Here is a 6123-nt window from a genome sequence, read left to right as displayed (position 1 = left end):
AAATTTGAACCACCCAACTCCTCAAATAAATGTCTACTTTAGGTTGTGGGCAAATTATTTTTTAGCTATTATACTCTATTATATATATAGATATTATATAATGCTAGCTTCAAAATTGGACCAAACACTTACATACCAATAGAAACACTTTATCATACATTTATTTAGTCACAAACAGTTCATTTATTGTATTGAGTTAATTAATTCAGTTCATTCATTTTTTTTTTTTTTTTTTTGTCAGTTATACTTTTATTTATTTATTCAGTCATAAAGCTTTTAATCAGCCAATGAACTTGTGGGCCACTTGGACTCTTTACAGAACCACCAGTGGTCTGAGGATCACAGTCTGAGAAAACTGCTTTAAAACAAAACTGGACCATGGTACCACCACAGTACTTTTGTGTAAATGTTGTTTCTGCATATATTCAGGCTCTTTTGTGTATTTCAGGATGTGTTGAGGAATATTTTGGATCTGAATGAGTCTGTGATTCAGAATGAAGAGTTTGTCCGTTGTGTCAGTGGTGGGAAACTGTTTCCTGGCTCTGTTCCACTGGCACACAGATACGGGGGCCATCAGGTAAAACTGACCGTCACTTCAAACCCGACAGCGATGGCGTAAGACAACCAGAGCAAACATGTCAACCATGTTTTATTATTATTATAGTTTGGTTATTGGGCCGGACAGCTGGGGGATGGAAGAGCACATTTGTTGGGTGAATACACAAACAGGTAAAATCATCCTTTTCCATCAGCGTTCAACACAAATCATCAGTTGTTATTGTCAGATGTGACTTTTCTGTTGTAATGCATGTCAACTTTCCCATAATGTTGTTTAAGATTAAAGAATGGAATGTTTGATCTATACTTACTGGTTTTTCAGCAAATAGATGATTCTGGCATTTTTAAAATCTAATTCTCACTTAATGCTTAAACATGCGTCTGAACAATGACATCTCTCAGTTTAGAACTGACAAGTGTTAACCGTTAGAGCGGTATACAATCTCTCTTTTATCCAGAAAGGGTGAAAGATGGGAAGTCCAGTTGAAAGGCTCAGGAAAGACACCGTACTCAAGGTGAATATCAGTTTCTGCTGCTCAATATTTTTGATATGCTTTTTAAGTAATTCTGAGATATATTTAGTGGTAAATGATCTTACATTATGACTCATAAGCCCTATTCGCACGGGATAAGTATTAGTGACCTCTAGTTTGTAATAATCGCGGAGATTGTCTGTGATCTTAATCCCGTGCGAATCGGCCATGTCTGTAATTTGTAAAGTAAAAATTCCCCCGCAAATGACCTACCATATTTCGCCGAACACCGAGGTCCTGTGATAATATTAGTCCCGTGCGAATCGGCATCTCTGTGATTTGGCGGGTCATTTATAATTTTGTCAATGTTTTTTTTATTTTTTATTTTTTATTTTTTTATCCATCTTTCGCGAAGAATGGAGATTGCGTTGGAGTGTTTTGATAGTATTTGGGTGCGGGGTCATGGCTAGCCTACACTAGGGCTGCACGATATTGGAAAAAAAAAACATTGCAATATTTAGAACATATTTCTGTAAGAATTTGGTGAACGTTCTACGCAATACAACTTGGCGGCGCTCTTAATATAGCCTATTTGTTTGTTCATTAGGCTATAATTCCTAAAAATAAGTAAATGAAATCTCTCTCTCTCTCTCTGGTGCTGATGCAGTGACGCGTTCATGTAAACGGCACCTAAAAGCTGTCACTAAGAACCAGCAAAAGTAATGATTCTGAATATGTAAACTATTGCAATGAAACATTTTAATTGTTTATTAATAAACAAGTGTTTTCTGTGTCGGCTGCAAAGATGACGATAGGCTACTGACTCACGATCTTCGCAGTATCCTAGTGAACGCGCTGGAGAGAAATGCACATTTAATTTTATTTTGTTTTGAATGGTTTTGTTTAAAAGTAGAGATTTCTGTAGATTATATATATATATATATATATATATATATATATATATATATATATATATATATATATATATATATATTTTTTTTTTTTTGTTACGTGTGTGAGGAGAGTAGGCTACCTTATACGCTGAGTTTCGGTTCATGGATGATAGCGCTGTTCAGTTGAGGCGCTGGCGCCCTCCGTGTCTTGAATATCTATATGTAGGCTACTTCTTACTTATTAAATCCAGGAAATTGGATAATAAAACACTGATTAAAATTAAGATACAATTAATACAAAACGAAATTCGTTTTAAAGAAAGGCTTTGTGCTTTCTGTTTTAGGTATCTGTGAAAGTTTTAAAGCAGTCTTTTAGTGCTGCGTTCAGAGCGGTCGTTTTCCTCATAAATGCGAACACGAAAAATAAAAGACAAAATACTTTTAAAAAAAGACAACCATCCACAACTTTATAACACTGCAGTTAAAGTACCTCTTTTTGTAGCCGAAATAGTCCCAAATAAGCGGATCGTAGCTATAGGATTGCCAGTGAATGTTGGCTGTGAGCGGTGAGCAGCGGCACATTGTTCCATGTTCCTTACAGACATGTATAGCAGCATGCGGTAAGGAACATTCTTCTGTTTATGTTATATCATACAGACCTATAATAACGACAAGATATTTCCAAGCAATAGCCAGTTGACATCATATCCGGGAGATATGTCAGTAATTTCGAGTAAAATCACAGGCTTCGTTTATCCCGTGCGAATGCCCCACACGAAATTCAGATGTGGGTGGGTAATTTCTAAATCACACGAGGTCCCCAGATAATACTAATCCAGTGCGAATAGGGCTATAGTGTGTGATTCTCTGTCTGGCAGGAGTGTAATGGTTATGCTGTTTACTGTACATGATGTTTTGTGTGCAGGTCTGGTGATGGACGGGCTGTGATTCGCTCCTCTGTGAGGGAGTTCCTGTGCAGTGAAGCCATGCACTTTCTGGGAGTTCCTACCAGCAGAGCCCTCAGGTACACACACACACACACACACACACACACACACACACACACACACACACACACACACACACACACACACACACACACACACACACACACACACACACACACACACACACACACACACACACACACACACACACACACATGTACCAGCAGAGCCCTCAGGTACACACACACACACACACACACACACACACATGTACCAGCAGAGCCCTCAGGTACACACACACACACACACACACACACACACACACACACACACACACACACACACACACACACACACACACACACACACACAGACACACACACACACACACACACACACACACACACACACACACACACACACACACACACACACACACACACACACACACACACACACACACACACACACACACACACACACACACACACACACTACCGGTCAAAAGTTTTAGATCGGTAAGATTTTTTATGTTTTTAAAAGAAGTATCTTCTGCTCACCAAGGCTGCATTTATTTGATTAAAAAATATTGTGATATATTATTACAATTTAAAACAGCTGTTTTCTATGTGAATATACAGTAAAGTTCTTTTGAACTTTCTATTCATCAAAGAAAAAAAAAATATAATTGTACACAACTGTTTTCAACATTGAAAATAATAATGAATGTTTTTTGAGCATAAAATCAGCATATTAAAATGATTTCTGAAGGATCATGTGACACTGAAGACTGGAGTAATGATGCTGAAAATTCAGCGATCATCTGAGGAATAAATTACATTTTAAAATATATTAAAATTGAAAACAGTTTTTTAAAATTGTCATAATATTTCACAATATTACTGTTTTTTAATTTTTTTTATTGTTTTTTATCAAATAAGTAGTACTTATACTATGGCAAGTGTCAAAATGATTAATGACTTTGACCTTTGACCTTTTGACAGGTTGAACTTCCGGTGACCTTTATGATTGATGGGTTGAACCTCCTTTATGAGGTCATGGGATTAACCTTTGCCCTTCCTACCTATCGATCATGTGGTTTGACAGTTGCTTTTGCCCCGGTGACCTAGCTAGTCCTAAATCATAGTTTTGACGGTTAGTTTTTGACCTTATTAACCTTTTTAGCCCTAAATCATAGTTTTGCCGGTTGTTTGAACTTTGTCCCAGTTATGTGTGTGCGTGTGTGGTTATATGGCTTGTGCCTGTGCCTGCAGTTATTTCATATATGTGACATTCAGTTATTTCACATTTATATATAAAACATTCTATAATTTATATAACCTAAAACAATTAAAGGTTGAAAAAACATTTAGTTATTTCACATTCATATGTAAAACATCCTATCCTTTATATAATTTATATAATATAAATTATCATGCTAAAGTTCTTTTTAAAAGTGTATAATATATCATCTAAAGCAATTTAACTAAGGTTGAAAACATTCTGCTCTTTTTTAAAATTATATAATGAAATACTTATAAAATCTACATAATGTTGCATATCACACTAGCAATAGTTTGAAAAAACATGCTGTTCTTTTAAAAGCTTACTAAAACCAATTGGTTTAGATGAATAAAATCATCTTACCTTATTTTAGAAAGTTGAAGTATACCATTGATGTCCACAAAAATGCAATGTATGAATGGATTCAAAATTGTTTTACACAACTGAATTCACATAGTCATTCCTGAATGACCTCACACTGTCTCAAAACATAAGGAGCGCGCGCGTGTCTGTGTGTCTGTGTGTCTATGCGCGCGTCCTCTTCCTGCGAGCTCTGACCCCCCTCCTTACAGTGTAACTGTCAAGTGAATCTCACACTAACAAAAGTTGAAAACATGCCTTTAAAAGTATAATATAAATATCTTATTGATCCAATTGTTTTAGTTTTAGATGAATAAAAAATGACTGAGTTAAAATGAACTCATCAATGTCCATACCACTGATGCCCACAAAAATAATTAAACTAAAGTTGAAAAACATACCTTTAAAAGTGTATAATATAAAATAAAATATCTTGCTAAAGTTGAAAAACATACCGTTCCTTAAAAGTATAATATAAATATCTTATTGATCCAACTATTTTAGTTTTAGATGAATAAAAAATGACTGAGTTAAAATTAACACATCAATGTCCATACCACTGATGCCCACAAAAATAATTAAACTAAAGTTGATAAACATACCTTTAAAACTGTATAAATGTAATGGTTATAAAATAATTTTACTAAGGTTGAAAAAATATTCAGTTCTTTTAAAAGAATATAACATAAAAAGCTTACTAAAACCAATTGTTTTAGTTAAAAGTAAATAAAATCATCTTACCTTATTTTAGAGAGAAAGTTGAAGAAGTGGCTCCTAACACATCATTGTCCATTGATGTCCACAAAAAATGCAATGTATGAATGGATTCAAAATTGTTTTACACAACTGAATTCATATAGTCATTCCTGAATGTCTCTCAAAGCACCGTCTCAAAACATAGGGAGGTGCGCGGTATGTGTGTCAAAAAGTAAAACACACGTGTCTGTGTCTGTGTGTGTGTGTGTGTGTGTGTGTGTGTGTGTGTGCGCGCCCCTTCACATGTGAGCTTTGACCCCTCTCCTTCGCATACCAGAGCACAGTGAAAGTGAGGAAGGGGTTTCCTAATATCACACTCACAAAAGTTGAAAAACATACTGTTCCTTAAAAGTGTATAAATAAAATGGTTATATAAATATACTGAAACCAATTATTTTAGATGAATAAATAAAATTCATCTTACATGTTTAGAGTTACAACTCTTGAACTTACATGTTCAAGAAGCTGTTGAGAGCTATAAATCACAGAGTGGTTCTCTCTCACACCAGCGTCTCTGACTCAGAGGGGTGTATTCAGTGATGGGATGAGACATTTTGAATGGTGTGTTAAACTTATAATCCTAAATGTTTAAATGACATCTTTTAAAAATAAAAGATGTTTTAAAAAAATTATTAAAAGTCTTAATAAAAACAAATATTTTACAACGATGGTCTGTGGAAAAATTTGACTTGAACAAAGTATTTTTATTTATTTATCATGGGTATGTCAAATCACTTGAAAATTGAAGCGTCACAAGTCATCTCACGCCTGTGAAATATTCAGTAATTTCTTAAGTTGTATCTGTGAGAAAATGACAACCACATAGGCCTATCTTCAGAGAGAGCAACCATG

General features: G+C 35.0%; 1 long non-coding RNA gene across 1 annotated transcript; it reads left to right on the top strand.

Moving 5' to 3' along the window:
• The first annotated feature begins 266 nt into the window (after window positions 1-266).
• On the top strand, window positions 267-3233 carry LOC309510285. Its single transcript, XR_014210291.1, has 4 exons — window positions 267-577; window positions 665-729; window positions 1017-1073; window positions 2850-3233. It is a non-coding gene; the product is annotated as an uncharacterized lncRNA (long non-coding RNA).
• Window positions 3234-6123: the final 2890 nt, after the last annotated feature.

This window comes from Leuciscus leuciscus, assembly GCF_965113295.1.
Source record: "Leuciscus leuciscus genome assembly, contig: SUPER_11_unloc_8, whole genome shotgun sequence".
NCBI lineage: Eukaryota > Metazoa > Chordata > Actinopteri > Cypriniformes > Leuciscidae > Leuciscus > Leuciscus leuciscus.
Note: the sequence above shows the minus strand (reverse complement) of the source record. Positions and strands in the feature narration are given on the sequence as shown.